Below are 10,463 nucleotides of genomic sequence, written 5' to 3' on the forward strand. Positions count from 1 at the left end.
AATGCCTTTTCCTCCTTTTTATTTGTTTATTGCTTTTGTGGACAGACAGAAGTTAGTACATTTGCCCTAAAATGTGTGCACAGCAGGGTGGGAGCCCTGTCCCTAGCTGCCACCCTGCTCCCTGTCCCCAGCCTCCTCCTCTTTTCTGTCCCTCATACCATTCTGAATCTGACCCACGATGCCGCTAACCCACAGCTGTCTCCCTGGACCCCCATACCCACCTCCTCGGTCCCTCCCAAGTCCCTGACATTTGAAGCTGCCAGAGCCCAGGGCCCCTTCTCCCAGGCAGCCTCCCGGGCGCCTAGCCATCCCAGGCACCCCCGGACATGCTCGCTCCCCAGCTAGTCTCCCCCTTTGAAAAGCGGCAGGCTGGGCAGTCCGACCCTCTGCTGCAGTCTGCTGCAGTGCAGTGGCGCCCGTGAGGGAGGGGCACAGCCAGCGGCGCCCCGGGACAGGCAGGCCACCCTCCCGCACAACTGGCCCAGGGCAGGGCCAGGCTGCAAGCTCTGGTGGCTTATGCCGTGACTCAAAACGCCATCGCAAAGCGCAGGTCCCTGCGGTGCCTCCCCCTCCTCACTTTACGGGCTCAAAACGCGGCCCAGGCAGCCCCCTTGTGGCACTTGGGGGCGCCACAGACTCTCGGCTCCTGGCTGAAGCCTTCAGACTGTCTGGTTCCACCGCATCGTGAGTTGGCACAAATCTGAGGTGGCCTAACTCTGCTGACACAGAGCCCAGCGGTGCCTCTCCCGGTAGGAGCACTGCTCCCACACTCCCCCTCGCTCCGAAGCCTCCTCGCCAGACCTGGCCTCTCCTTGTGACACTGCCGAACGGCACACAGGGGCAAGGCCATCCTACTGCGGGGCAGGGGCAGGCTGACCTAGAGGGGCTGCTGGGGCCACAGTGTTTGCTTGCCGTCCCCATCTCACAGATGGGAAAACTGAGGTGTGAGGAGGCTCTGACAGGCTCTGTCTACATCCAGGTATCGGCTGGGGAGCACCCAAAGAGTGGGTCCCAGCTTGGGGAGTTCTCCCTGAGGCAAGGGGCCGCCTCCCCCTCTCCGGCCCCATGCCCACCCAGCCCCTGGGAGGCTGGCTGCCCCATCAGGAAGCCCGAGAGGGACCGAGCTGTGCCTCCTCTCCTCCCCTTCCCTGGCCACGAAGACAAGGCCCAGCCCCCTGCGTCCCTGTCTGCAATCTGCTTGCAGACAGGCAGAGTCCTTCTCACTTCAGGCTAATAATCCCATTTTCATAAGCCTCTGCCCATAGGTGCTACCACCTAATTCTGAATCTGCCCTTCAAACGGATTGGGCCACAGAGAAGCTGGGATCTCAAGTGCCGCTGGGAGGTGCTTATAACTGATCAATCCATCCCCCACCCACACCCCCCAGCACTCAGCACAGCCCTTGTTGAGCAGACTGGAGAGCAGGGTGTGGTGGACAGTCTCCACGACACTGAGGTTCCAGCCTGCCCGGCTCGTGCCCACGGAGACGGTGAGTGGGGCACTTCACCTCCTGGGGCCTCAGTTTCTCCATCAATCAAATGGGGAGCCTGAGGCTGGAGCTCAGGGTTCCTGCGAGGGTGAATCCCAGGCAGAGAGCCCAGCTCAGGACCTGGCCCTGAGACAGGGCTCCATAAATCTCACCTGCCCTGCTTCCCCCGGGGCTGCCTTGATTTACGGTGACTGACTCTCTCTCTCCTTCCCCCACCAGACTGAGCTTCAGGACCGGAAGTGAACCTGCATCTCTTCGTCCCCAGCCCCAGCTCGGGTCTGGGCCGGGGAAGGTAGGTGTACTGCGGCTGCTTGGAGGAGTGGAGGAGTGGATGGCTGGACCACACCACCTCCAGGGTCCCTGGACCCCAGTGGATCCCTCTGCCCCAGACCCCTTCCTGGGGAAGCTGGTCTTCGGAGGAAGGGAAAGCAAAGCTGGTCCTCACCCTGGGTCCCCAGGGTGGTTACAGAGAATGTAAACACTTGGGCTATTAAACGCAGATGTGGGCTCCCAGTGCCTTTCGGGAGGCCTGCTGCAGGTGCAGTGGGCTCCCCGGGCCCAGGGCTGCCTCTCTGACTTGTGTGTGATGAGCCGGCAGAGGGGGCTTAGCGGGGACAGGTTCCTGTTTACATTTCCAACAGTCTGCAAAGACCAGGCTGTTTTCTCTCTTGGACACTTGTTACGTCCACCCTCCACATACCCCTCCAACCCTCGCCCGCTCCGTGGGTCCTGCCGTGAGCCCGCACGCATTGATGAAGTGTCTGCTGTTGTCCAGCTCATTGTATCTCACTGAGCCCTCCCAGCCGGCCAGACGCGGGGAGCCCTGCTCAGCTCTGTGGTACGGAGGAAAATCCAGACTCTGCAAAGTAAAAGGAACTGCCATGGGGTCCCTCACAGTAGGGAGCAGGGAGGCCAGTCCCACCTGGTGGCTCTCAGGTCAGTCCCCTGCCAGGCTCAGGAGCCCCCACCCCGCCAGACGCCTGCTGCAGGCTGGCCAGGGCCAGCCAGTCGGCCAGCTGCTCCCGCGGAGAAGGCAGGGGCTTTTGCATAGAGCGTGTTCTCCCTGGCAACTGTAAAGGGGCCATAAAAAAAGCCAAGAGAGGGCTCGGAGCCGCTGAACAGAGAGCTGCTGAACGGCCGGACCCGGCAGGGAGAACCGCGCCCTCCCCTGGGCCGTCCGCAGAAGCGCAGGGCAAAGGGCTCGGTCCAGGCTCCTGGGACAGGTGCACAGGGCCGAGACCGCCCCCCAAGCCTGATCCCACAGTTGAAGGGGCTTGACTCTTCAGCACAGCAAAGAGAGGGCTGAAACTGAATGTACTGCCTGCAGAGATGTGAGGGCAGAAAGGGGCTTGAGGGCTGCGGCGAGCCACGAGGCAGACGCGTAAGGCGGGGGGGGGGGGAGGCTCAGCGCAGCAGCTCTGTGTGCTTGGAGCCCTGAGCGGGCTGCTCGGGGAGAGAGGGAGCTCCCTGTCACGGGAGGCATCCGAGCAGAGAGAGGCAGGCGGCCACTTGGCCGAGGAGTGCTGCACGACTCCCTGCCCGGGCTGGCAGTGCACGGCTAGGCCTTGGAGGGGCTCCTGCAGCTTGAAGCCTGGTGGGCCACGCGGGGAGATGTGGGCCAGCACAGGGGCCTTCGGGCTTTCCCACGCACCTTGCCCAGGGCTGACTGCAAAGTCACTGAGCCGGCTGTGCATGCAGCATCTGTCTGTCACCAAGAGGCAGTGAGGGAGAGAGGAACAAGGATGGGGGTGAGTGTCGGGCCGGCGGGAGGATGGGGACTGTCCTGCAGCCCAACTCCCCCAAACCAGGGCCAGACCACCTGGAGTGGTCAAGGGCCCTCTCCATTCTCAGGCCCGGAAAGGCTGTCTTGTCTGGGGCAGTAGGCTGGCGCAACCAGGGGGCCATCCTGGGGGTGGGAGGAGGGGGCCGCCGACCGTGGGAAAAGCAAGGCCCCTTTCTGCAGGCTGAGGCACAGCCCATGGACTCGCCGCCGCCGGTGGGCCGGGACTTGGAAGCCAGGGGATTCTGAAAGCCCCCTTGCCCGGCGAGGGCCGAGGAGCCCACACACTGGTGAACGAGGCCCCGGAGCGTGTGCTGGCTCTCGGGCCCATTCATGGGGCTCCGTTCCCAGGCACCGTGGGGGCCACGGCCTTTATTAGGAGCTCTGCTAGAAGAGACTCCGCTCGGCAGTTTCTAAAGGAGTTTTCTTGCCTTTGTTCCCAGGGCAGGCGTCGTGTGTGTGTGTGTGTGTGTGTGTGTGTGTGTGTGTGTGTGTGTACACGCACAGAGCTGGCCAGACTAGGCAGCAGTGAGCCAGGGGCCGTGTCTGTGAAATGACGGGAGCTGACCTGGCCAGCCCTCTGTGGGCAAGGATGCAGCCCGCCAGGGCGGGAAGATTTCAGGGAAGGCAAAGGGACTGGGAAGGAGAGCCCCCCCGACCCTGCGGCCCGGTCAATGCCACCTATCTGTCCCGCTCCTGACAGCCCCATCCCGGTGCTGACAGCAGTGGGGTCGTGACAGCTGCTCGGGCCCGCCGTGGGGGGGCAGCATCGTGTCACAGGCGGAAGGCACAGGCTGGCCTCTGTCTCCCAGACAGACAGACTGCCCCAGCTGCCCCACTTAGGAGGCTCAAGCCTTGGGGAAACTACTTGCTTTAGGGGAGCCTTGGGTTTTAGGGGGAGTTGTTTTTTGACAGTGCTGTTGTTTTAATCTATTAAAAGATTGACCTGAAAATATCCATTTGAAAATGTATGATAAAGTGATATTTACATGTTTGTATCTCATTATGGGGGGAGGGGTTGGCAATGGGGGGTGAAGAGTGAGAAAGTAGCCCATGGGAAACACTGTGAAAGAAAGGGTTCTGGTCTTGGGGCAGATAGGGGTGCAGGAAAGGGCTTGATTGAGCTTGGAAAGCCACCAACACAAATCCCAAACCAGGGCCAGAGGCCAAGGATGGGGCAGCATACCGTCAGGCCCCTGCCCAGCAGGCTAGCATGAGGGGGTTCCCACCGAGGAAGAGGCACTGCCCTCTCCCACTAAAGTCCCTCCTGCTCCAGTAGGAAACAGCCTGGCTGCCTAGTCTCCACACGTGGGAGTTAGCAAATCAAGTTTCCTGTGGATGGGGAGGGTCAGATGCTACGCCATCTATCTGCAAAGATGTGGCCACTCTAGCAAAGGCTGCCAGAGATCCCACCGGGCCGGGCAGAGTCAGTGCACGGAGGCCTTAGGAAAGGGGGCCTCTGTGCTCAAGGCCAAGGGAGTCAGCTCACTTTAGTGTCCCAGGCAGTGCAGGAGTCATCCCTCCTCATAAGGCCACCTGCTACAAGGAAACTCGCCTTGGCGGACCCGGCTGAGGGAATGTGCTCGGTGAAATTTACAAGTCAGGGTTAGTCAGAGGTTTTTCCAGGAATTAACCTCCAGGGACTGTGACCATGCTCCTGCCGCATCGCCCCTGCCAAGTTCTATAAAGTCAGAGCCTAAGAACCCTGCCTCGAGAGTGGGCCGACTTTACACGGATTTACAGAAAGTAAAATATACCATCGGCATACCTGTCAGAAGAACCCTATTAGAGCCGGTGGAGACAGCCCCTCCGCCAACACCCCAGGTGTTGGAGAAAAGGCATGCCTGTCCCTTTGGGGGGTCTGGGGTGCAAGAGAGGGCAGGCCTTCTGTGTTTATTGTCACAACTTGGCCTTTTTGTTTAAGTCCCTCGGGTCTCCCTCCCAGGGGAAACAGGCCACTTCCTGTCTCAGGCGAGGGCTGGGGGTAGGGATCTGGGGACTCAACTCTGGTGGCTGGTTTGGCTGGGATGCTGTGGGCTGTCGCGCATTGGTGACTGGCCTCACTGAGCCTCTAAAAGCCTGCGTGTGGGAGACAACGATTGCGTGTGTTTTTGTTGATTTGGTTTTTGAACATCAGTAAAACTAAGGTGCAGACGTGCTCAGGGATTTGCCAGGGACACACAGCATCTGTTTTGCAGCCGGGCTTGGATTCAGGGACAGCCGCTCTAAGCTCCTTGGACTCCCACCTCCCTGGGAAAAGAAAGGGCCCCCAGCTTCCAAGCACGCCAAGCCACTCTTGTTCCCTGCCCACGACCCCGTCAGGAGCCAGCACTCCCTGGGCATCACAGCCTCTCTGCTCCAAAGCAAGCGCTGTCCCACTCTCAACCTTGTCCTGTCACCATCGTCCCCGCTTGGGACTTGACATCAAAGGTCCACCCTTCTAAGCCCATGGTTCCTGCTTGTGTTCTGGGACCAGCCCCGCTTGCCATAAAGACACAACCACCTCTGGCTGCAGCCACACCCTGCAAACCCATCCCTGCCACTCCCGGCCCTGAGACACAGCCCCCAACCGGTGAGCCCCATGACCCTGAATTCTGGGGCCCTATGCATGACTCCTGGCAGACTTGGGGGAGCTGGTAGGGGAGCCCAAGGGCCGGAGAGGCAAGTGCAGTCTGGGCAGTGGGGGGAGCTGGCCTCAGCCTCCCCCACAGCACGATGGCAGTTTCACAACACTCTGAGGACTTACCCAGTGCCACAGGCACGGACGACACAGTTCCCTGAAGCTGCCTGCCGGCCAGAGTCTAACACTGGCAGTTTCTAGCCATGCGGTGTCAGGTCCAGGTGACACTGAGGGCCATCTGGGGTCAGAGGTACCCAGGACTGCTGGAAAGAGACAAAGGGAAGGAGGCGATTCAAACTCGGTTGGTTGTATGAATTCTAGAAAAACATGTGACGTTCTCTCGGACTAAGAGAAGTGTCCCTGAGACCACAATTTTGGAGAAGGATGAGTTGGCACAATTTTTGCACAAGGTGTTGTGGGGACACAGAGTAGGGTGCCTCTAATTGTGGCTTCACCACAGAGGGTGTGTTTTCAAGGCTGATTTAAAGGTTGAGGAGAAGGTGGGGGCACGCTGAGTGGGGCAGGTAGCCCCGTGAGGCTGCGGTGCACGAGGCAGAGAATGAATGTGTGTGTGTGTGTGTGTGTGTGCGTGTGTGTTAGCCAGTGCTCACTGGGCATCACAGCCTCTCCGCCCCATGTACTCTCTCCTCTGCTTCATGTGTGCATGAAACCAGAGCATTCCAGGCCAGACCCTGCTGGGTCTAGCGTGCCAGGCTCGGGCTTTTGTTGGACCACGTCCCAGGAGCTCCGGGAAGTCAGTGGGAGGATTTAAAGCAGGACAATGACAATGTCAAAATGGCACCTCAGAAAGATGTCTCAGTTAAAATAAACTCCCGCAAACTGTTGAATCCAGCAGCCCCAACTCAAAGAAGGCATGCTTAAGGGGCAATTACAGGTGTTTACAGACTTAGCCACAAGAAAGCTGGCCGGGGTGTTGTGGTGAAAAACGGGAGCTGCTTAGACTGTGTCCAGCAGGCACTAGTTAGGCAAAAGTGTGTTACCTAGGACCTCGCCACTGCTCTGAGCAAGGCCCACTTGTATTCATTTGTGAATACACAGTTTTTGGATTGTGTATTTTGAATACAATGAATACAGATATGTGTTCCCTGTCAGGCACTTCTTAAAATAAGAGAAGGGGCGTCAGGAACCCGGAACCCACCCTGACTCCCAGGACACCGACCAAGGCTTGTACCTGTAAGCCTCCTCCCGAGCATGCTCACAGCTGGCGTAGCAACAATAGGTGCCGGTGTGGCACACAAGGGCACATATATACCCTGGAATATTAAACAGCTCTTAAAAAGAATGCCATGGCCAGGCCTATTGTCTTTCAATGGACCTCGGCACTTGGTGCAAAACTGAATTAATCACGGGCCTTTGTTCCTCTCCACTTCCTCATCCCCGGCCGAGGGACGCCCGTCAGTGAGTTTGTTAATTTATGCATTCATATATTCATTTCCAATAATGCAACAGACACTTGAGAGCCCACCTGCCCCCCCCCCCGGGCCCAGACCTTAGCAATTAGTTACATCTGCCTCTCATGTCCACCCCCGCCTGGAGATAAGGATGTGGGGCTCGCACTGAGTACGGAGGTGACTGATGAACCCTGGCGTGCACAGATTAGGGAATTGAAAGTCATTGTTCTGTCAACCTTTATTCTCTCCAAGCGTATTCTTAAGTGAAGAAAGACAAGCCACTGCCAAAGAAAAGTGCATCGTGATGTGTTATATACAAGAAAAATTCACAGCATCATATATGTTAGGGCTTTACTTCTAGACATAGCGAACGCAAAGAAAGCAAACCCATCTGCAACTGCACACCCGACACTGGCCACCAGGCTTATTCTGGGGAGAGGGCTGGCAGCGTTGGATTTTTAGGAGGGTGCATTAATTACCAATGCAACTCTTGCATCATTCAAATAAACATTTTGCATGTGGGTTTTGTTTTGCTTTGCTTCCTTTTTGTTTGGTTTTTACAACAACAAAGGAGAGAGCCCTTTGGTGGACTGGATTGGGACTGAGCTCAGATGCCTAAAGCAGTTCTGCAGACAAGGGGGGGATTTGTTTTATACCAAAGCGCATTCTTTTATTCACTTTTATGTGCTCTGAGGCTGGAACCTCCGCGGTGGCCTGTCAGGGACATCGGGCCAGCAGGTGTGTGCCCGCCGCTGCGTTTTCCTCACCCGCAGGCCCAGCACCCCCACCTAGCCGCCTGTGGGGTCTGCAATGCACCCACTGGGGGCTGGGAGAGGCTTTCATTTGGGGTTGGTAAGGGGCCCTGAAAGCCAATGTCCTGGCCCAAGCTCTTGGAGATTAGCTAGCTGGAACGAGAACCCCCAGGACAAAGGGGACCAGGGCCTCAGAGGGCAGCAGCCCTGCACCTCACATGCCAGAGCCCAGTGGGCCCGCCGGCAGCCCCGCACCTGCTGTGTCCTGAGAGCCAGCAGCCTCCGAGGGCCGTGTTGCCCCGCGATTCAAGCAGAGCTAACGGGGCTCAAAGGCCACTGGTACTGCCTGCTACTCTCTGCCTGCCCTGCCCCACGTCCAGGGACAGGCACTGTATGCACCCTGACTCCTCACCAGAACGCCCTCGCCCTGAGGCACCCCAACCCCTGCTGGCACCGTAAGCTTCACACCCAGCCACCCAGGCCCCTTGAGCAGTCACAGGCCATCAGGCTCCCTGGAGAGCACAGGATGAGTGAGTAAGGATAGCCACAGCCATGTGTGCTGATGACATCCAGGCTCAGCGACACCAAGTGACCTGAGAACCCCCAAATCAAAGCCCAACTTTCAACCCCAGCGAGGCAGATTCCCCATCCCTGCAGAGACCAACTCGATGGTTAACTGGTGAAATGCTTCTCCTCTCAATGAGTTAATGGAAGCAGGTCCCTTCCAGAACTGTCTCCGACCCCTCAGCGTCCCCTCCCCTCCTTCGACCTGAGGCCTATTTTCAGTCATGACTTTGTGAACATAGAGATGTGCACGACTCGGAATTGCCTTCCTCATGGGCAGAGCCGGGCTGTCGGTGACAGAGGGTTTAATTGGCCGGGATTTGATCCTCATTCCTATTTTCAGGTTTTGTCATCATTTTGCAAATACAAAATATTTTTGACAGGCAAGAGTCCTGGGGTTAGTCTAGACTTCAAATGTGTTACATTTCTCGGGTTGCTCACTCCCACTTCTCTAGGCCCCCACCTCCCAAATGAGGCTGTCTCTCTGGTGGCATAGTGCCTAAGGCACTTGACTACTAACCAGAAGACTGGCGGTTCGAACCCACCAGCCATTCCTCGGAAGGAAGGTTTGAGCAATCTACGTCTGCAGTGATACCGCCTCGGAAACCCAAGGAGGGATTGCTATGAGCCGGATCCGACTTGATGGCAGTGAGTTTTTGAGCTTTGCCAGCCCCCACCAGGTGATACATGTAGCCACTCCTGCTGCTGGGGAGCCAGACCTTTGCCAGCAGTGAGACAGAAGGGGCAACTTACCTGGAGGGCACCAGGTGTGGCTGGGATGCTGGCCCCACAGCCCTCCGGGCAGGGCAGGCCAGCTCGGGCCGGGGCCTGGAACCACCAGCTCACTGCCCATGCAGGGGCAGTGAGCCTCGGCTGTGAGATAAGGGGCCTGAGTTAGTTCCACTCCAAGGAGTTTTGTGTAAAATTTACAAATCAGAACAACAGCTCATTGTCCACACCTCTCTATGCGCTCCGCGGCCGGGCCTCCGCTCCCATCCTGGGAAAAAGCAGCATCACACTCCACGCCATCTGGGAGGGGAGAGGAGACACTGCTCACAGGTGGCCTCACACGCTGCCAGTAGCCCTACTGTGTGCAAGGGAGGACTGGCCCAAGAAGTCACACAGTGCAGAGCTACACCAAGGGGCAGGAGGGCAAAGCCAGGGCAGTCCCTCTGGGTGATGGTCAGGATGAGAGAGAAGAGCTAGTCAGGGCAGGCATTGGGGGTCCAGGAAGAGCCCTGCCCTCTCAGGCCCTGCCCAGGCATCTGGGAAGGCAGGAGGGACGTACAGGGCAGGGGCTTAGTGAAGCGATGCCAGGAAGACAGAAGGCCCAGGGCTCTGCACGGAAAGCAGGGACTTCCCAGGAGATGTGGGGTTTATGTGCACTGCATGTGCCTGTGTGAACATGCACACACACATGCACCACACACACATTTGCACGCACGCAGACATACATGCAGCACAGACATACACATACACACACTAGCAGACATGCACACTCACATGCACACATACACTAACAAGAGTACACATACACATGTGTGCACACATATACACACTAACAGACACGCACATGCATACACCCACACCCACATACATATACACACATATATGTGCTAACAGGCACGCTGCCCTCATGCACAACACACACACACACCACACATAGACACATCCCACATGTACACATGCATGTGCACCACATAAACACATGCATGAGCATACACCCCACATATAGCTCTGGTAGCATAGTGGCTAAGACACTTGCCTGCTAACCAGACGGCTGGCGGTTCAAACCCACCAGCCACTCCTCGGAAGGAAGGTTGGGCAATCCTACTTCCGTAGTGAT

At 57.8% G+C, this 10,463-nt stretch overlaps 1 non-coding gene across 1 annotated transcript; it reads right to left on the bottom strand.

Annotated features, from left to right (window-relative positions):
- Positions 1-7,218: 7,218 nt before the first annotated feature.
- LOC122151291 lies at positions 7,219-7,295 on the bottom strand. Its single transcript, XR_006164082.1, has one exon. It is a non-coding gene; the product is annotated as a small nucleolar RNA SNORD112 (small nucleolar RNA).
- Between the last annotated feature and the right edge of the window lie 3,168 nt (positions 7,296-10,463).

This window comes from Orycteropus afer, unplaced genomic scaffold (assembly GCF_000298275.1).
Source record: "Orycteropus afer afer isolate SDZICR_OR568_19922 unplaced genomic scaffold, OryAfe1.0 scaffold00371, whole genome shotgun sequence".
Taxonomy (NCBI): Eukaryota; Metazoa; Chordata; class Mammalia; order Tubulidentata; family Orycteropodidae; genus Orycteropus; species Orycteropus afer.